Source organism: Pseudophryne corroboree, chromosome 7 (genome assembly GCF_028390025.1).
Source record: "Pseudophryne corroboree isolate aPseCor3 chromosome 7, aPseCor3.hap2, whole genome shotgun sequence".
NCBI lineage: Eukaryota > Metazoa > Chordata > Amphibia > Anura > Myobatrachidae > Pseudophryne > Pseudophryne corroboree.
The window spans coordinates 499,501,439-499,523,986 of NC_086450.1; the positions used below are offsets into that span (position 1 = coordinate 499,501,439).

At 44.3% G+C, this 22,548-nt stretch overlaps 1 protein-coding gene and 1 pseudogene across 1 annotated transcript in view; both read left to right on the forward strand.

Moving 5' to 3' along the window:
- LOC134943935 (zymogen granule membrane protein 16-like) overlaps positions 1-22,548 on the forward strand; it is a 90,939-nt gene that overhangs the window by 57,124 nt on the left and 11,267 nt on the right. The window lies entirely within an intron of this gene.
- On the forward strand, positions 4,357-4,475 carry LOC134947174 (5S ribosomal RNA; annotated as a pseudogene).

A 22,548-nucleotide genomic window follows, 5' to 3' on the forward strand; every position in this document is an offset into this window, starting at 1 on the left:
GGCCCAGCGGCCATTTTCACAGAGTTCTGCGCATGCGTAGTAGAGAAATCTCAGGGAAAATGGCCGATGCGCCATTTTCCCGGGGATCTGCGCATGCGCAGTATAGTCTGAACGCTCTAGTGCTCAGACTCTCCCCGCTGCCAGCAGAGAGGAGGGGGCCCGAACGGAGGAGGCTGCACCCGGGCCTCCTCTTCTCTTAAAACGCCGCTGGATCATATCATACAACCCATTAAGAACCTAGCAATCTGGTGGACCATTATGCAATAGGTAGCATCTATCCTTGTGTATCAATGCCTATTTCCCTATAGATTGTAAGCTTGCGAGCAGGGCCTTCCTACCACTATGTCTGTCTCTTTTTGCCCAGTTTTGTTCTATTACTGTTGTTCTAATTGTAAAGCGCAATGGAATATGCTGCGCTATATAAGAAACTGTTAATAAATAAATAATAAATAAATAATAAAATGGTTTGCCCGTATCTATTGATCACTGAGATGGTCTTGAGTATTCAAGGGCAAGCATTGCAGTGTCCGCAGGTAAAAGAACCCGTCGTGGGGTTATGTCTTAAAGTTCATTTCGACAGTTGACTATGAACCAAGAGGTCTTTGATATTCTTAGACCTGCGTCAACTCATCTGCATTCTAGTATCTAGATGCGGCAACAGGTCTGTATCAAGATGTAGTATGGGCAGATATTTTTTGATGGCACTGTTCAGTAATCTCCATTCAGGGCAAAAAGTCCCTATGAATCTGATCTTATCTTCATTCTTATTTTTTGCTGGTTTATCTTGAAAGATCAATGTCTCTCTCTCTTGATTTGTGTCACTTCTCTTTGTGCTCGTTTTAGAGTCCTCTTAAAACGCTCAGTTAACTCCTGAAGATTTTGAAGATGTTGTCTTCTGAGCAATTGAATCTCAACCTTAGGAATTCTCCTTTGGGGATACTTTCAATGGTCCGAGGGAAATGGGCACTCGTTTGTAAAAGAAGACTGTTCGTTGCTGTGTCCTTCCGGTAAAGTTCGGTCGCGAGGGTCCTGGTGGCTGATTAGTAGATATTGAGATCCAGGAAGGATTTCTTTTCTTGGCTGATTGTGTGTGTCAGTTTTATATTAAGGTCGTTCATGTTAGGGAACCCAATAAAATCTTCCAGATGTCCCTTGTCTCCATCCCAGAAGGTAAAGATATCACCTATATATCTAAGCCAATTTAAAGAGAGAATTCTGGAACATATGGGAACTATTCGCAAATGCCATGACAGATCTCTCCCGTATGAAACAATTAACATCTGTTGCGAGACACTTTCATTCCCATCACAAGAATTCCCCTCAAGAATTACAGATCTTCGGATCGGACAAAATCCAATTGGGCATCAGAGGAGGAGATATTACAAAAAGAACTCCTCAAACGGGAGAGTGAATGGATTTTCCACCTCGGCGGACTGAAACCGATGGGCCTGAACAAGGCATTATTAACTACACCGTTTTTCTATAGATTCCTTTATTCCGTCCATTTCTCCTCTCCCCACAACAAAAATGAACAACTTCCAAAAATTGGACAACATTTCCAGCATAAGTCATTCAGGAGCAGCTAATCTTGTCCCTATAACGGAATCTAGGGGATGCAGCTTCTACAATAGGTAATAATCACTTTAGTCGGTACACGCACTCATTTGGTGGCGGGAATATTTATTTGACATTATTACACCTTTATAAAGGGCAATATCCTTCTTTTATCCTTTGTCTGACCTGACATGTCCACACTGAATCGGGCTAATCCCGTGTTCACTGTATTTTGATATCAAGAGGTATCTATAATATAGTCAACTCACCTCTTCTTTACGTTTTCCTTTTGAGTGGCACCGCTTTATTTAACATTTTAGTTTTGCACTTTCTTGCACCTCATCTACTAGCACTTATGTGTATTCACTTTCACTTGTGTTTTATGAATCACTTCACTTACTGTGTTACTATAGCTAATGCGGGTGAGCACGCCCGTGGTATACCGCATTACTGAGAATCACCATTGTTTATTTTCTAATACACCCGCTACTATATAAAGGCCTCTCTTTTAAAGCTCTAACAATCCCCTTCACTTATACACAACCTTCTCATCTTATTAGTGTCATCTAAACTCAGGCACGCCTTCACACAACTTTTTGAACTGTGCACTTTTTGCTCATGTCATTACAGAAGCTCAATGTCTACAGTATGATAAGTGTCATGAGGTATAGACATGAGATCGATACACTTTACATAGAGATCCAGATAATGAATAATAAGGAACTGTTCACTTTATTACCCCTACTTATTATACAATGCGTGGGGATCCTAGTAACCTCTGATCCCACACGTCATGCAGCAATCTGTCTCAATAGTGAAATGAGAGCCGCCGCTGATATTATAGCATCACCGAATAACCAGACCGTAATTACTAATTAGGCCCCTGCGTCATCTCTCCCCTAACAGGTCTGAAACACACTGCGAGTGCTTAAAAAGACCTGCGTAACGGAACTTTAAATTACCGCCCCTGACATTGGGGGTCATTCCGAGTTGTTCGCTCGTTATTTTTTTCTCGCAACGGAGCGATTAGTCGCTAATGCGCATGCGCAATGTCCGCAGTGCGACTGCGCCAAGTAAATTTGCTATGCAGTTAGGTATTTTACTCACAGCATTACGAGGTTTTTTCTTCGTTCTGGTGATCGTAATGTGATTGACAGGAAGTGGGTGTTTCTGGGCGGAAACTGGCCGTTTTATGGGAGTGTGTGAAAAAACGCTACCGTTTCTGGGAAAAACACGGGAGTGGCCGGAGAAACGGAGGAGTGTCTGGGCGAACGCTGGGCGTGTTTGAGACGTCAAACCAGGAACGACAAGCACTGAACTGATCGCACTGGCAGAGTAAGTGTGGAGCTACTCAGAAACTGCACAGAGAAGTATTTTCGCAATATTGCGAATCTTTAGTTCGCAATTTTGATAAGCTAAGATTCACTCCCAGTAGGCGGCGGCTTAGCGTGTGCAAAGCTGCTAAAAGCAGCTTGCGAGCAAACAACTCGGAATGACCCCCATTGTCGACAGTGGACATGGGGTTCATCAGGTATATCGCTTCTGGTGAATAGAGGACACCAAAATATCATGCAATAGTTAGAACATGTCGTGTTTAATGAGATTTAGGGGTCTATTTACTAAGGCTTGGATGGAGATGAAGTGGGCGGAGATATAGTACCAGCCAATCAGCTCCTAACTGTCATTTTTTAAACTCAGCCTGTGACATGGCAGTTAGACACTGATTGGCTGGTACTTTATCTTAGTCCACTTTACCTCCATCCAAGGCTTAGTAAATAGACCCCATAGACATGACATAATAGATATCACATTTGGAGTTCCTTACAACAATCTGACAACCTCTTCATTTTCACATATTCCTACATTTTCCAGGATACAGAGATTACCTAGCAATCTCTGACCCAATACGACGCACAGTGTCCGTCTTATTAGTGTCACCTAGCCTGCCACTGATATCACAGCGTCACATATTGCCAGATATTACCTTGGCAACTGACATGCTGGCAACAGACATGTGAGTCTGTCCGGGTTTTGAGACGGACCTGCAGCCATACAACTAAACTATTTGTTTAATGGTTGCCAAGCAACCAATATCACTCTAGTCCGCAAGACTGACGACGCGGCAGTATATGAAGCGGAAGTACTGATTACCGCTTCCTCTAATACATACATATGGTATTTTAATCCCGGGAGGGGCACTGACATAACAGGCAAACCAGGAAGTGAACAAGCCCGAAGCACGGGTGAAACGCATTTTCCACACCAATGGGACAGAGGCATATGGATGGGTGATAACAGTCCAGAGATACATTGAGTGGAGGAGGATTTTTGTTGGATCAATACGATGCAATATGGTTAATACCACAACTGCACTGTAAACATACAAACACCCATTTTTATGAAGGCAATGTGTACAGATTAACATTTGTCTGTGTTTGAGAGTGGGTATGGTAGCAAATGTTGAAGGTATCTGCATTACCGGTGGATGGAATGTACCTGGTTTATCAGCAGATTGTTTCAGTGGCTAAACGCCGGAGTAATCTCTGAGGCGTCCACACAGTAAAGTCATACATTTATCTCTTCCCATCTCCTCTACTTATTTCCTATCCACACTTATTTTGGTGGACTCTCATCTGCGATTCAAAGGAACACTGAGGCTTCAGCGGACATAAATTAGCTGTCCATTTGTCTAAAGTAGACAGCCGTTCCACCATCTTTATTATTTTTCTACTTATTTTTCTACTTTCTAATTTTCTCCAACTAGCGGTGCACTCTCATTAGTAGTCAGAGATATTGTTCATCTTCTCCTACCACACCTCGCCGCACATGCCCGATCTCATCCGATCTTGGAAGCGAAACGGCGGTGGGCTGGGTTAGTACCTGGAGGGGAGACCTCCAGGGAATACCTAGTGTTGTAGATCCATATTAATATCTCACTGACGTAACATTAACAGCAGGATCACCACTTTTCTTCCTTCCTACTTACCGACTAGGCAATTCCAGTCTTCTTTAATTTCTCTAATGGTATATTGTGAACATGGTATAAATAGTTAAAGGTATTCTTGGTCAATACATTGAACTATTGGACTGAAAATTCTTGGTAATTTCAAGACTGGTGGATAGCCCTTTTCAAACGCCAATTGACCTATATTGCTCTTATTAATATAGATTACCTGTACTGGTCCAAGTGAAGTAGTTGCTGTACTGAATTTGTCAACATCTGTGTAACCTATTTTGATATAGAGGGACCAGTCCATTCTATATATTTTTAACTCTTTTTGCAATTCTGATCGTGGAGTATGTCTTGTGTCTGGTGGATACAAATTCATTTTAATATCAACATGATAAAAGTTATGTTTTATTGATTTCATATTTAACTTCTTCACATCAATTTCGAAGGAGTGTGCTCACCAAAGAGTCTTCTTTATCTCTAGTTTTTTTGTACTCACCTCTATCTCAGGGCGCACCACCAAGTGGACGCATGAGGGGACTAATCACTTTCCCAGTATCTGTTCCAAATTTTGGTTTATTCTTATACTCTGGTTATGTAGACTAATGTGGAATCACAAGATTTCCAATTCTAGGTGTGAGAGGTGGTCATCGTTGAAGAGGAGAGGGGGTGAGCATTGGCTGACTGTAGAGGGCGGTAGAGAGATGAGGGGCAATATTTACAAAGATTCGTGTTTTTGCCGTTTTGAAGGGTGTTTGATCTCGAATGTTATCGGGTGCATTTTACTGCAACTTTTTGAATCCTGATACGGTCATTCACTAAGCTGCAGACATTTCCCAATTCGTATTTTCCGATGTCGAATATCAGGCAGTGTTTTACGGGAGTGATGAGTAAAACACTGCCTGACAAAACACAAGGAATCCCGGCCGGATCTGTGAGATCCGTGCAGGGCTTCATTGTGTACCTTAAAAAGGTTTTTAAAGTCTTTAAAATTCTGAAAAAAATTGCGTGGGGTCCCACCTCCTAAGCAAAACCAGCCTCGGGCTCTTTGAGCCGGTCCTGGTTGACAAAATATGGGGGGAAAAATGACAGGGGTTCCCCCATATTTCATCAACCAGCACCAGGCTCTGCGCCTGGTCCTGGTTCCAAAAATACGGGGGACAAAAAGCGTAGGGGTCCCCCGTATTTTTAAAACCAGCACCGGGCTCCACTAGCCAGGTATATAATGCCACAGCCGGGGGACACTTTTATAGTGGTCCCTGCAGCCCTGGCATTACATACCCAACTAGTCACCCCTGGCCGGGGTACCCTGGAGGAGTGGGAACTCCTTAAATCAAGGGGTACCCCCCTCCAGCCACCCAAGGGCCAGGGGTGAAGCCCGAGGCTGCCCCCCCCCATCCAAGGGCGGCAGATGGGGGGCTGATAGCCTTGTGTACAAAATGTGAATATTGGTTTTAGTAGCAGTACTACAAGTCCCAGCAAGCCTCCCCCGCAAGCTGGTACTTGGAGAACCACAAGTACCAGCATGCGGTGGAAAACCAGGGCCGCTGGTACCTGTAGTACTACTACTAAAAAAATACCCCCAAAAAAACAGGACACACACACCGTGAAAGTATAAGTTTATTACATACATGCACACCTCCATACATACATACATACATACATACTTACCTATGTTCCCACGAGGCTCGGTCCTCTGCTCCCTGAAGAATCCTTGGGGTACCTGTGAAAAAAATTATACTCACATAATCCAGTGTAGCTTCTGTCCTTTGTATAATCCACGTACTTGGCAAAATAAAAAAAACGGAAACCCGACCACGCACTGAAAGGGGTCCCATGTTTACACATGGGACCCCTTTCCCCGACTGCCAGGACCCCCCCTGACTCCTGTCAAAGAGGGTCCCTTCAGCCAATCAGGGAGCGCCACGTCGTGCCACTCTCCTGATTGGCTGTGTGCTCCTCTAGTGTCTGTGAGGCAGCACACGGCAGAGATACAATGTAGCGCCTATGCGCTCCATTGTATCCAATGGTGGGAACTTTGCGGTCAGCGGTTGACCGAAAGTAACCTCACCGCTGACCGCAAAGTTCCCACCATTGGCTTTTTATTTTGCCAAGTACGTGGATTATACAAAGGACAGAATCTACACTGGATTATGTGAGTATAATTTTTTTCACAGGTCCCCCAAGGATTCTTCAGGGAGCAGAGGACCGAGCCTCGTGGGAACATAGGTTAGTATTTATGTATGTATGGAGGTGTGCATGTATGTAATAAACTTATACTTTCACGGTGTGTGTGTCCTGTTTTTTTGGGGGTATTTTTTTAGTAGTAGTACTACTACAGGTACCAGCGGCCCTGGTTTTCCACCGCATGCTGGTACTTGTGGTTCTCCAAGTACCAGCTAGCGGGGGAGGCTTGCTGGGACTTGTAGTACTGCTACTAAAAACAATATTCACATTTTGTACACAAGGCTATCAGCCCCCCATCCGCCGCCCTTGGATGGGGGGGACAGCCTCGGGCTTCACCCCTGGCCCTTGGGTGGCTGGAGGGGGGGACCCCTTGATTTAAGGGGTTCTCACTCCTCCAGGGTACCCTGGCCAGGGGTGACTAGTTGGGTATGTAATGCCAGGGCCGCAGGGACCACTATAAAAGTGTCCCCCGGCTGTGGCATTATGTACCTGGCTAGTGGAGCCCGGTGCTGGTTTTAAAAATACGGGGGACCCCTACGCTTTTTGTCCCCCGTATTTTTGGAACCAGGACCAGGCGCAGAGCCCGGTGCTGGTTGATGAAATATGGGGGAACCCCTGTCATTTTTCCCCCCATATTTTGACAACCAGGACCGGCTCAAAGAGCCCGAGGGTGGTTATGCTTAGGAGGGGGGACCCCACGCAATTTTTTTTCCGGTTTTTATACTAAACACACCCTTTCCCATAGATAACCATACACAGATCTCACTGATCCGTGCATGGTTATCCAAACTCGACTGGAAAAAGCAGGTCTATTTTTTTGCTGCTTTTTTTAACGATTTGGAAAAAAATAGACCCGCACTTGAGCACTCAGAGACTAACACCCAAATACGAATGAATAGTGAATACCCGTATTGTATGAAATAACAGCCGCGTTTGACCGATGGTCTATTTATTCGTATTTCAGAACTTTGCCAATCAAACCATTACAAATAGACCAGACACTGCCGAGTTTTCTGCTTAGTAAATTCACGGATTGGGACTTAGGAAAAAAAACACAAATCGGCTAAACTCGGATTTTTAGTAAATACTGGCCGAGGTTGGAGTTGATGATGGGAGAGTAGAGGGTGAAACTTTGTACATAAGGGGGAGTAGTTTAAATTGAAATTTTAAAGGGAAAGGGAGGCAGTGGAGGGACCGGCAGAGTGAGAAGCAAAAACAGAGTGGTGTGACTAGCAACAGTGTCATGGCAGATTGAAGAGGAGAGAGCCAGGTGAGATGGAGTCTAGAGAGAAGAAGGTTGCAAACGTTGGGACAAGAGATGATAAAGGATTGGACCAGGGTTTTTTGTAGTGTCAAAATGACAATCCTAATCCTGGCAATGTTGTAGAGGTGGAACCAACAGGAATGGGAGGCAGGAAGCAAATGAGACAGAGTAGTCCAAGGTCACCACTGGGCAGTGGACTTCAGGAACTGATGACATGGAGCTATGCTTGGAACCGGTGGGTAGCGCCATTGTTACCCAAAAGAAGCCTATGGCTTTATGCTCACTTTCCCTCTGACAGGAATCCGATCACCCCCTATTGGGCGAGCGTCATCTGGCACATGCGTAGAAGGACTTCCGGGTCATAAACCTGATTGCAAAGGACAGCTCTTATCGGGAGAGCTGTGCTTTGTGATACTGATTACATTTCTAGGTACTGATAAAGCTAAATATTTATCTTACTTAAAACCCTTTAAGAGGTCTAAGAACACTGTACGCTATTGACGTATGGAATACCGTAAGGGTACGCACGTTGCGTAACAATCGCTTAGCCGTAGTCGAGACGCTCAAGCGTCACGTTCGCTCACGGCCAAGAGATCACAGGCAGGCACGCTATTAGCGTAGTGGACGCTCGGGACCACGAGGAGATCACCAGCGGCGCAGACGCTCACAGTGTAAAACCTTTGTGACTAAACCTTAAACAATGTATTATGCAGTAAACCTTGGTGTAGTGATAGAGTGTAAATGTAACACAGTGTAACCTTATTAACTTAAAAGCTGTTCGAGCGTCTCCGACGCTCTGAGAATACTTAGTAATATAAGAAATACACAGATACCGACCTTAGGTTCTAACACCTTATGTGAACGTTATATTTGCAAAAGAATAATACAATACAAGTCATACACTACCAATATAACATAGACTAACTAACCAGATAACTACACAGGAAATACAATACAATACGATTACGTTTAAGAGAAAATGTGAGAGAAAGAGGAGAGAGAGAGAGAGAGAGAGAGATATGGCTCACAATAACAATAAAGACAATATGATTGCGGAGAAAACTTACGCACAAAGGGAACGATCGCATGCGCCTTTCTGAATATCCAGCTCCCGATTATCAGTGATGAGAACCGTTGAAGAGAGTGAGCTGGATCAGATCGGCTTGTCTATTTATGCCCCACACACAATACAATACAATACAATGGTCCCTACAATCTCATTGTTCATTGGACACAGGAATTCGTCTTCGCATTATTACAAAAGGTCATAGGTTGATTCATACAGGTGGGCTGTGACTATTTCCAACTGCTCAGGTGGGTGGGAAACTAGGTTTCCCGCCGCATGGATAAGTGAGTGCAAATAATAGTAAAAGTACATAAACTTCTTATGTCCATAACTATTCGCACGAGCGATTAATCCGCTTCAAACCAACACCGGAATATTGCTAATTAAATACTCTTCCGATGGATACTAAACACCACTGTATAACCCTTGTCTGACCCTTCGTATCAAACAAAGAGGGATCTCTCTGTCTGTGAACATGCTACATTAACTAAACTTTCAGATTCTATCAAAGGGACAATAATCTACAAAATACATTATATGTTGAAAATATGTAACGATTGAGTCGCACGCTGGGCACACAGAAACTCTACCGTAAATGCGCATACAGTGCGCCTGCACGTAACAGCGAGTATGCGCACGCACGGGAGAGCGCACGCATGCGCAGCGCGGACCTGTATGAGGTGCAAATATGGTAGTGTGCATCGTGATATTTTTCTGACTTTGACAGTCCACCCTTTGACAGTCAACAATAACTGCCACTTCCTAAAACATTTCAAAAAGAGAAAAATATATGTCAGGTGTAAATACATTTCCATGGTTGGGTAAGGGAGGAGAGAAGAAGGTGTGAAAAGGGTATGACCTAGTGAGATAGCAGAAGAATGTGTGTATGAATCCATGTTTGGGGGGTCATGTATCATCGTGCCGTACGTGTTTTAGATCAAGCTTCGAGGTATTGCGAAGTATACATTTGAATTCCTTCTTATCCCGTGGTACGGGTCTGTGGATGGGCTGTCAAACTTTACCGAGCTCTTTTTGGCTTTTGGTTGCAACAAAATGGGGGAGCACATTTTAGTTGATGATACATGAATGGGGGAATATGTGACTGCTGATATCTGTGCCTGTATTCCCTATCGACTATGTGTGTAGTTACCTGAAGGTTGTAGAGGTGAAGATAAAGAACACTTATGGTAAATGCATTGATATTCTATGTCAGGTTAATGAACATTTGTCGGTTGAAGTCTTGTTCGGTGTCTGTTGAATGCAGTCTTCTTTGGGCTTTTGCCAAAAAGTGTGTGCAAAAAGCTTTGTCAATGTCCATAGACTTACAAAAGTGTTGGGCTAGCGTAATTTTAAAATTTCTAGGGAAACTGGGGGTCTATGGCATAGTTCATAAAATATCTGTGTATAAGGTTGTCAAAACTTCTTCTTTAATCCATCAGTTGTCTGTACACAGGCTTGTCAAATTTCTCGTCCAAGTGGGTCTTTTTACCTTGGAGAAAACGGAAAAACAGGTGAAAGAAACGGACCGTATAATCGCATTTTCATCACATCATTGTTTCTATCGTTGGGTCATAAATCAAATCCATTGGAATTACAGTTTCCTCACTCCTTAGACTCATTACCCTGGTACTATGTTTGCACTTCATTAAAGCCTGACCGCATCTAAATATCAAGCCAATCGTTATGACGACAACCAAGATACATAGGAGAAACTTCCCTACATCCATTATGACTCCTTGAGCCCATTCTCCTAAACCAGAGAACCAATTTCGCGGGTTCAACCATGACACCCAACCAGTCAGCTCATTACCCACAGCAGCAAGGGTGAGATTGTGTCTCCTGCGAAATTCCCATTTTAATTGGAGAATATCGTCCATCTTTTGGTCTATGACCTCGACCGGATCCTCGGTACTATTCGTAATATATGTGCAGCATTTCACGCCGTACTGCGTTGCCAGTGTGACACAATATCCACCTGTCACTGCTGTGAGATAATTAAGAACCATCCTATGCTGAACCAGTTCTGTTTTATAAGCTTGAAGCTCTCTTCCAGTATACCTAAAAGTGTCATCATACATTTCTGTGATATTGTCTAATAAATTTGCAAGGGCAGAGATATACTTATAGTTCAGCACTCCTCTAGCGGTGCGAGTGAAATCTAACGCAAGTAGAACCTGAATCCCGGTGGATTCATGGATCATGTCAGAGGCCGAATGCTCTGTCCTTTCTGTCAGTTGCCTTTTAACTACGTGCTCGTAATGGGTGTGGGTATAAGGAGCTTGGGCACCACGGTGTATATCTTTCATTTTGGCATGTGATACAGTCATTACTTCAGGCAGTACTTTTCCAATATAACACAATCCTTCAGAGTTTGGGGCAAGCCACTTATACGCCTTCCTCCCGCATATGAAATATGCATCATCGGGGAGAACATATGGGACAGAGTAGGACATAACCATATTACACATCTTCCATGTGAAATCTCCTAACCCTAGTTCTCCCATCTGTCTAGTACACGTATCAGTTTGTACGATATGTGCACAGTATCCTGGTGATACCTCTCCAACTCTCGTAATCCTACTTCCTAAGGTATACCTATATCGGAAAGATTTTTCATTACTGGCTATATGGCGTATAAGCTCTGTATCTGTAGGCATTCTATCTGCTCTATATGAAAAGGTCATGGTTTGGTTACTCCATGACACTTCCCAATTTCCCGGCTTTCGGGTATTGGAAATATTAAAACATATTAGGGACTTATCCACATGATATTGGTGGAGCTTCAAACTAGGAGGACTGGAGATATTAAACCTCCTGTCCACCGGTCTCCCACCCTTTAGCTCAAGTACCTCTCCTACCGTTAAAGGGAAAGGTACTAGCCCTGATTTGCTATGGCCTTGAGGTACTTGAGAGCATACCCAACAATCTGTCTGATTTAACACATTACCCACTAAGGAGTGATAGTCACTCAATGGATGCCGGTCCATGTGGATATTAAAACTGGATTGGCATTTCTTGGTGCACCCATCCTCAACTACATTGTCACAGAGCCTACAGATACAGTTTTCTTCAGCTAACAATCCTTCACAATTCCTTCTATTGTCAATGCTATCGGATCGTTTTCTGATACTCGCCTTTACTTGTTGGTTAAGTTGTTCTTGGAAAACTACGCCTCCATCTTTGTCATCAGAACCCATTCCAGAACCTCTCTCGACCTCCATGGTACTCTCGCCGGAACAGACTGCTCTGGTCAACATCATGGTCAACAGGAAAATCCGGATCACAGTCTCTTGGGGCAAGTCCATCTTATAGGAGGAAACGGAGAAGAATGAGAAGGGGGAAAAAATAGTTGAGGGAGAGGGGATGGGAAGTGGAGAAAAACAATAAAAGGGAACAGGGAATCGACAACTGCTTTTGGTCTTATGATTTTCAATGCTCAGGTGCCGCCTCAGTCCTCCTGAAACAGACACTCCAGTGATACAACTTCCTCTACCGTCTGTTCCTTATCACGGGACCTCTCTGGATCAGCAACCTTCTTACAATGGGACGAATGAACCCAAGTCTCTCTCTCGGCAACCTTCAATGCTGTAGTGCTAGTCAATAAGACTTGATATGGTCCTTCCCATCTGTCAATAAGGCAACCTGAGCGTAGAAAATTCCGTATCATTACATAATCCCCAGGTTCAATGTCATGACAATTACTATCTGGTAAATCAGGAATCACTAACTTCAAATTATCATTTTGATTCCTTAGCTGTTTACTCATGTTAATCAAGTATTTTACAGTCACTTCATTGTTACACTTCAAATCATCCTGAGGGTTAATCATAACATGCGGTTGTCGACCAAACAAGATTTCAAAGGGGGACAGATTAAGAGGGGACCTGGGAGTGGTTCTGATGCTGTATAGTACAATGGGTAAAGCTTCTGGCCATGTCAATCCTGTTTCTGTCATAACTTTGCTCAGTTTATTTTTAATAGTGCTGTTCACTCTTTCCACCTTCGCACTCGCCTGTGGACGGTATGGAGTGTGCAGCTTGCTATCAATTCCCATCAACTTACACATTCCTTGAAAGACATCACCTGTAAAATGGGTACCCCTATCACTTTCGATTATTCTAGGGATACCATATCTACATACAAATTCCTGCACAATTTTCTTAGCAGTAAACATAGCGGTATTTGTGGCCGCAGGAAATGCTTCGACCCAATTTGAGAATACATCTATACAAACAAGTACATATTTCAAATTTCGACAAGGGGGTAGTTGTATAAAGTCAATCTGTATTACCTGAAAAGGGCCGCCTGTAGGTGGGATATGAGATGGTTCTGTTGGTATTGCCTTTCCGATATTCTTCCTCAAACAGGTAAGGCATGACATTGCTCTTTTACCTGCATGAGGTGAAAATCCTGGGGCGCACCAATATGCTCTTACCAACTTACACATTCCCTCCTTGCCCAGATGAGTCAGCCCGTGTGCTGCCTCTGCTATACATGGAAGGTATGCTCTGGGGGCCACTGGTTTACCTTGTCCATCCGTCCAGAGTCCTGAGGACTCCTGGCCATATCCTTTTGCCTTCCAGACTGCCTTTTCCTGTGTGGAACACAAATTTTGCATTTCACACAACTTCTGTGTGTTGATGGTATTAAATACCATCAGTTGTGTGGTGTCTGTCTGTCTGGGGGTACCAGCTGCTAACTTAGCAGCTTCGTCTGCTCGGCTGTTACCAAGTGATACTGGGTCTTGGCTATATGTGTGTGCTTTACACTTGATAACAGCCACTCTGTCGGGTTCCTGTATCGCTGTTAGAAGCCTTTTTATGTGAGCTGCATGCGCTACCGGTGTACCAGCTGACGTCATGAAATTTCTGAGGCGCCATAGGGCTCCGAAATCATGGACTACCCCGAATGCGTATCTAGAGTCGGTGTAGATATTGGCTGACTTGCCCTTAGCCAATTCACATGCTCTGGTTAGGGCGACCAGTTCAGCAACCTGGGCTGAGTGAGGTGGGACTAGCGGTTCTGCTTCTATGGTGCCTTGGTCATCTACGACTGCGTATCCAGTACACAAGTCTCCCGAGTCTGACTGTCTGTGACAACTACCGTCCGTGTAGAAAGTAAGATCTACCTCTTCCAGTGGGTTGTCACTGATGTCAGGCCTTGCCGTGAAATTTTGGTTCAAATATTCCATACAATTATGTGTGTCCTCCTTTGTATTAAATCCTCCTTCCCCACCACTCTCATCCTCCACCCTTTGTGCCTGTCCAGGCACACCTGGGAGATATGTTGCAGGATTTAATGCACTGCATCTCCTTATGGTGATGTTTACGGGGGCCATTAGTGCCAATTCCCATCTTGTAAACCGTGCTGATGAGACGTGTCTGGTTTGGGCAGAATTTAGCAAGGCTGACACTGCATGTGGTGTATGAATTGTGAGGTTGTGACCTAGCACTACATCTTCGCTTTTTGTTACTAGCAATGCTATCGCAGCAACGCTTCGCAAGCATGTGGGGAGGGATCGCGCTACCGTATCTAGCTGAGCGCTGTAGTATGCTACCGGCCTGCTGGCATCACCGTGCTTTTGGGTTAGGACGCCTGCCGCGCAACCAGCACTTTCTGTTCCGTACAGCTCAAAGGGTTTCCCATAGTCTGGCATACCTAATGCTGGTGCCTGCGTTAGGCACTGTTTAAGTCTCTCAAATGCCATCTCGGACTCGTCTGTATGCGAAATCCGATCAGGTTTGTTTGAGGAGACCATCTCCTGCAAAGGTAACGCTAGAATGGAAAATCCTGGGATCCAGTTACGGCAATACCCACACATTCCTAAAAACGTTCTGATCTGTTGCTGGGTTTGTGGCAGAGTCATGTCTCTAATTGCTTGGATTCTATCAGCGGTCAGGTGTCTCAGTCCTTGTGTTAGACAGTGTCCCAAATATTTTACTTTAGTTTGGCATAATTGCAACTTGTCTTTGGAAACCTTGTGTCCTGTGTCTGAAAGATGAAACAGGAGCTGTTTCGTATCCTTCAGGGACGCTTCCAATGAATCTGAACACAGTAGTAAATCATCCACATACTGTATCAATACTGATCCACTCTCTGGTTGGAAAGACTGTAAACAATCATGCAAAGCCTGGGAAAATATACTTGGACTGTCTATGAAACCTTGTGGTAATCGAGTCCATGTGTATTGGACTCCTCTGTATGTAAATGCAAACATATATTGGCTGTCAGGATGCAGGGGTACCGAAAAAAAAGCGGAGCAGAGGTCAATGACAGTGAAAAATTTCGCAGTGGGAGGGATTTGCATAAGGATGACAGCTGGATTTGGCACTACGGGGAACTGACTCTCAACTATTTTGTTAATCCCCCTTAGATCCTGCACTAGCCTGTAACCCCTCCCCCCACTCTTCTTCACAGGGAAGATGGGACTATTGGCAGTGCTGGATGTTCTTACCAGAATGCCCTGTTGTAGCAAGCGCTCTATTACGGGATACACTCCTAACTCCACCTCTGGCTTCAGAGTGTATTGTGGGATTTTTGAAGCTATCCTACCGTCTTTTACTTGTACAACTACCGGAGCTACATTTGCCATTAATCCAGTGTCTTGTCCATCTTTTGTCCAAAGTGACTCTGGTATTTGGGATGTCATCTCTTCTACTTGGGATGGAGTCCTATTTGTCATAATGGTATGTGTCATTAATTTTGATGGGGAGTCTAACATGTCTCGCACTTCCTGAGCGTGATTCTCAGGTATGTCCAAGAATACACCTTCAGGAGTACAATAAATGACGCACCCCATTTTACACAATAAGTCTCTTCCCAGGAGATTAGTCGGTGCCGATGCAGCCAGCAAAAAGGAATGCTTGGTATGTAAAGGCCCTATTGTAATCTCTGCTGGTTTGCTAACAGGGTAGTGCTGGACTACTCCCGTTACTCCCATGGCTGGAATTGTCTTACCAGTGGTTCTCATGCCCACTGTCGAATTTATCACTGATTTGGCCGCCCCCGTATCTACAAGAAAGTTTAATGTTTTACCAGCTACATCAATTGCAATTTCGGGTTCACTTCCAAGACTTGCAATCAATTTTACTGGCTGCAGATTACAGGTATGGCCACACCCCTATTGGGTATGGTGACCTCCCTGAATCCCGCTGGCAGCAACTACTTGAGAGGGAGTTAACTGGGAACTACCAGAGGCTTGCCAGTCTCTGTTCGGGGTGTATCTTTTTGTTTCCCCTGCATGTGGCTCATAACTCCGTTTCTGCGGACCCTGATCCCAATGTCGTGTGTCATGTCGTTGTCTAGGGGGTTGATAAGATTTTTGTATGTTTCTCGATTTACAGTCTTGTGCAAAGTGTCCCTCTCTATGGCAGGAATAACAGGTTACCACATTCGACTTACCCACAGGGTTTGGTGATTTATACAAAGGCTGCCTTGTGGTCAGGGCCTGTATACTTACGGCCATTAACTTATCACCTTGTAATTCCCTGTGTCTGGTGATATTCCGATCGTGATCAACAGCTGCCTCTCTCAAAGTAGCCACCGACAGACCTCGCCAACATGGTTGCGTGGTCTGTACCCTTGTCTTTAATGCTTCTTTTAAACCATCCATTAGCACAGATACTGCTACTTCTCTATGATTTATGTTGGTTTTAATGTCCTCTATGCCTGTGTATTTAGCCATATCTAGTAATGCCCTGTGAAAATATTCTGCAGCTGTTTCTGACTCCTTTTGTTTAATGGAGAAAATTTTGTTCCACTTAACTACAGCTGGAAAATACTCTTTTAACTGTAAATTTATTCTTTTTACATTGTCTTGATTGTACACATCTGAAAGGGGTACATCATGATCTAATCCACAGTCAGCTAAAAATTGAGCTGAATCGACATTGGAGGGTAAACATGCCCTCAGCAATATCTGCCAGTCTTTGTTATTGGGCTCTACAGTGTTCCCTAGGTCTCTGATGTATTTCTGGCTAGCAACTAGATCTTTTCTAGGATCAGGGAATTCAGACACTATGGTTCTTAATTCCATTCGGGAAAACGGGCTGTACATGGCAATGTTTCTGATAGGAGTGACTCCTGTAGTGTCCGTTTTCCCATTTGGAACTGCGATTACCCTAACAGGAGCAAGTTTAATAATCTCATTCTGATTAGATTCTACAGCCTGTGGTGAAATGGTCTCAGCATAGTGTAAGGTGCCGTACTTACCCGTTGATACGACCTCACCTGTCCCTCCGCTAGGGGCCTTTGATACTAATCTTAAGGGTTGGGCCGTGCCTACTGTTGTCTCTGATATGGTGGCTGCTAGAGAGAGCGCCGATATTGTTGCCAATTCGTCCTCTTGATCACACTCCTGGGGAAAGTTTAAAATAGGGTACAACTTGCACGGGTTAATACTTGCATTGGTTAACTTATTAACATTATCTTTAACATTTATACAGTTGCTAAGTGTTTGTTTGTTACACCCTAGTGCGTCATTCTCCGCAACCAATTTCTCTCCTGATATATATGGTGGCGGTGGTGCCGTGGCTATCAGTTTCCTGATAGGGTTAGATCCCGCCGCCTGAGCCAATCCTCTCTGTATTTCACCCTCCTGTTGCCATAACTGCAAATAATCATAATGTTTAATCCGTCTCTTTGCTGATTTAATGAGACATATCCTCCTCCTTAGATTTTGTAACACTTCTGGGCTAAAGCTGCCTACTCTTGGGAACTTCTCCCCGTCATGTACCGTCATTCTCTCCCATTCATCACATAAAACCTCTGTGTGTGAACCGTATTTTTCACACATTACATACCTTGCCGACCCGATTGGTCGGTTTACTGAATCAACCCGAACCGAGGTTGATCGCCCCCTCCCTGAACAATTGGCCCCCATACCTGCTGGTGTTGCTTTCACTACCTCTGACCTTAATCAGGGCCTTCAGCGAACCCTTGCAAAAACCAAAATGTTCAAGATAGGCTGACGGTGGCGGTTTACCGAGTACCCCACTCACTCGCCCACGCCGACCAATACGACCTACACACTGCCCTAGTGCTGGCGTACTCGACCCAGGGCCCCTGCGACCTGAACCTCTATTTACTGGAACATGCGAGGGTGATCCGCAGAGCACTTACTCTTTCCAGTAACTATTGGTTGCTGGATAGTTCCTTAGTGACCAGCGAACTTCCCTTAAAATAAAAAAAAATTACACAAATCACGTTAGAATGTACAAATAGCGTTTATGACCCCTTTCGTACGCAAATGGCACTGGGTCAGATTACTAACTAATGCACACACTTACGTGCGGTACAATCGTTCAGTACATAAGCAACTAATCTTATGTACGGAGCGACCAGCGGAATCGAAAATTACGGCTGCGAATTCCTTCAGCATGAGCTTTATGGCCTATATGGGTTCCGCACCAACCCTTCCTGGTGTTGTGCTACTTGTCTCTATAGCGGACTTCTTTGTCTGCTGTACCTGGACCTCCTGGTCTGTGCTACAGTATGACCTCCTGGTCTGCTATATTCTAATGCTCAGATTTTATGTTTAACAAGGGATGCCTCCCTAGCCACCATGCACGTCACTTACATGTATGTACCCTGCGAGAACTCGACTTCTTGTGGTTCAACCTCAAAAATTGTATAAACTTATATATACAAAACACTCACTCACCACATGTACACTTTTGTTTCTATTTCTATTTCTGCGCAGAAATTTCTTTCCTTTAGACCAGATGTGTTGTAAATTTGGAGAAGGATCTGTTAAATTTCGGACACTAAAATCGATTTGCGCTATTTATCGCGTTGCCACCTTTTCGCCTGTTTAAAATAACACTATCGTGTGATTTGTTACGTGGGCGTACCCAGACGCTCCGTTGCGTAATATACGCTGCGTGCGTCGGCCTTTGGGTTGCGCACGCGGGTCTCAGCCTTTTGTTAGAGACACGTGTACGCAAAGCAAATATCCACCGTAACACAATTAACACGTTTATCAATGTAGGTGATCCTTGATCATCTACCGAGCACCACACCGGTCTCTCCTTGTATCCTTAGGCAGAGCTGTGTGCGTGCTTTGCAATTTATCCCTTAATGTATTACTTTTACTCTTTAACTATTAAATAGCGACAAATCTCTCTTAGCACGTTTATCAATTATAAAATGGCAAACAGGAGAGTGATATGAAAATACACGAAATAAAAAGAAATGCAGATATATGCGTGTGTGCGTACGCAAGACAGAAATAAACAGTTTTAAAAGACACTAGCGTTTTGTTCTTACCTCCGGTTCCGGATTCCTTCAGCACCCTTTACTAAGCGAAGCAGACGCTTATCCAGACAGCACTACGAGGAATATGACCTCCCGCCCTTTGCTGATGGATAATGTCTGCTGAAATTACCTAGTACAGATATGTGAAGGACGGACGAGCCGCCAATTGATAAAGCTAAATATTTATCTTACTTAAAACCCTTTAAGAGGTCTAAGAACACTGTACGCTATTGACGTATGGAATACCGTAAGGGTACGCACGTTGCGTAACAATCGCTCAGCTGTAGTCGAGACGCTCAAGCGTCACGTTCGCTCACGGCCAAGAGATCACAGGCAGGCACGCTATTGGCTGCTGACTAACGTAATGATACGCTATTAGCGTAGCGGACGCTCGGGACCACGAGGAGATCACCAGCGGCGCAGACGCTCACAGTGTAAAACCTTTGTGACTAAACCTTAAACAATGTATTATGCAGTAAACCTTGGTGTAGTGATAGAGTGTAAATGTAACACAGTGTAACCTTATTAACTTAAAAGCTGTTCGAGCGTCTCCGACGCTCTGAGAATACTTAGTAATATAAGAAATACACAGATACCGACCTTAGGTTCTAACACCTTATGTGAACGTTATATTTGCAAAAGAATAATACAATACAAGTCATACACTACCAATATAACATAGACTAACTAACCAGATAACTACACAGGAAATACAATACAATACGATTACGTTTAAGAGAAAATGTGAGAGAAAGAGGAGAGGAGAGAGAGAGAGAGATATGGCTCACAATAACAATAAAGACAATATGATTGCGGAGAAAACTTACGCACAAAGGGAACGATCGCATGCGCCTTTCTGAATATCCAGCTCCCGATTATCAGTGATGAGAACCGTTGAAGAGAGTGAGCTGGATCAGATCGGCTTGTCTATTTATGCCCCACACACAATACAATACAATGGTCCCTACAATCTCATTGTTCATTGGACACAGGAATTCGTCTTCGCATTATTACAAAAGGTCATAGGTTGATTCATACAGGTGGGCTGTGACTATTTCCAACTGCTCAGGTGGGTGGGAAACTAGGTTTCCCGCCGCATGGATAAGTGAGTGCAAATAATAGTAAAAGTACATAAACTTCTTATGTCCATAACTATTCGCACGAGCGATTAATCCGCTTCAAACCAACACCGGAATATTGCTAATTAAATACTCTTCCGATGGATACTAAACACCACTGTATAACCCTTGTCTGACCCTTCGTATCAAACAAAGAGGGATCTCTTTGTCCCTGAACATGCTACATTAACTAAACTTTCAGATTCTATCAAAGGGACCATAATCTACAAAATACATTATATGTTGAAAATATGTAACGATTGAGTCGCACGCTGGGCACACAGAAACTCTACCGTAAATGCGCATACAGTGCGCCTGCGGGTGCACGTAACAGCGAGTATGCGCACGCACGGGAGAGCGCACGCATGCGCAGCGCGGACCTGTATGAGGTGCAAATATGGTAGTGTGCATCGTGATATTTTTCTGACTTTGACAGTACATACCGGCGTTATTAATGCCGGTATGTACCCCATAAGTGGCGGGATGTATCGCATCATGGATGCGATGTGCAGTACATTCCGCCATTATACTCTCTACAACAATACTCATTCCTACCGCTATACCCTCTCTATGGCAACGCATTTTTCCATCCTGCTTACTGCTCTCTACAACCATACTCTTTCCTCGCCACTGCTTTATTCCCTTCTACCTACTACACTCTACTGCCATACTCTCTCCATAGTACTGTACTACCCTTTACCACCATACTCTCTCTTCAGCACTGCTCTCTTCCCTTCTACCAACTACCATTTACCGCCATACTCACTCTGTCCCCACCCCTGTATTCTTCCTTACTCTCTAGCACTGAATTTTACCTTTCCACCTACTGCCCCCTAACACCTTGCTTGTTTATGCTACTGCTCCACGGTATAATCAGATACTGGGGATGCAGTTAGGTTCCCAACGGACGGGATCCCGACGGTCGATATACTGACCCCGGGATCCTGAAGGATGCCGCAAGCCCGGCATCTAAATACTGACTCCGCTCCAAATACGAGCATCACAATACCAACAGCCAGTATCCTGAACGTCCATCCAGCGGGACGCGCTGGCATCCTTGCCACGGGGGGAGGTTAGGTTTAGGCGGGAGAAGGGGGGTTGGGGTTAGGTTGCAGGGCAAGAAAGGTTAGGGACCGGGGAGGGAGGGTTAGGTTTAGGCAGCGGGGAAGGGAGGATTTTGGTTAGGCACCACCCGGGAGGGTTACGGTTGGGCACCACCGTCAAGGTTTAAGTTTATGCACCCACAAGGGGGGGTTAGAGTTAGGGTAGGGGGCGGAGGAGGGTTAGGGTACTTTAGAGGGGATTGTTGGTATTCTGACCGCTGCCATCCCGTCCATTGGGAAATAATACTGAACCCAGATACTGTACATGAGAGTGCGGTTTGGGTCGCACCATACATGGGGCATGTTCTCCTTACAAGAATGTAAAAACAAGAAGTAATAATTGAGTTCATTTTCATAAACACAGAGTATTAGGAATTATGTGCTGGCATTTCCGCTATATATGAGGAGTTACAGTGTGATAGTGTGTGTATAGACACAGAGCTGTTATCACAATGTGCCCTTTAGCTCTCCGGGTCACAATAACATAATGTATTACAGTCACTTCCTCATCATACTGCAGATACCATGGTGTAATAATGGGCAGGATGGCAGGGTAGGGGTTAATATGATACCAGGGAATTTCCCTGGAATATTACATGGGCAGCATATGATACACGGGAGGATGCTAAGAGGACTCTATATATAAGTAGCAAGGGAGAGGCAAATACACCCTGTGCCCGACAGACATCAGGTGAGTGTCTGACATGGAGAATAGAAAGAGACTGACAGACAGACAGATAGATATGTGGTACCCCAGTTCCTGGGTGTCCCTACCCATGCTGACACCTAGGTCAAAGGAATCTGTAAACTTATCTAATTATATAGTAATGTGTCTGCCTGTATGTTAATTTGAAATGTATTTTCTAGTTTGCATATTTTTGAAGCCAGCAGGAGGGGCTGATGGGAAACTGTCCAGTTGCAGGGAATCCTGGCCCAGATTTATCAAGCCTTAGAGAGTGATAAATTGCACGGTGATAAAGTACAAAAAACAACAACAGCTCATACCTGCCATGTTACAGGCTGTGTTTGAAAAAAGACAGCTAGGAGCTGAT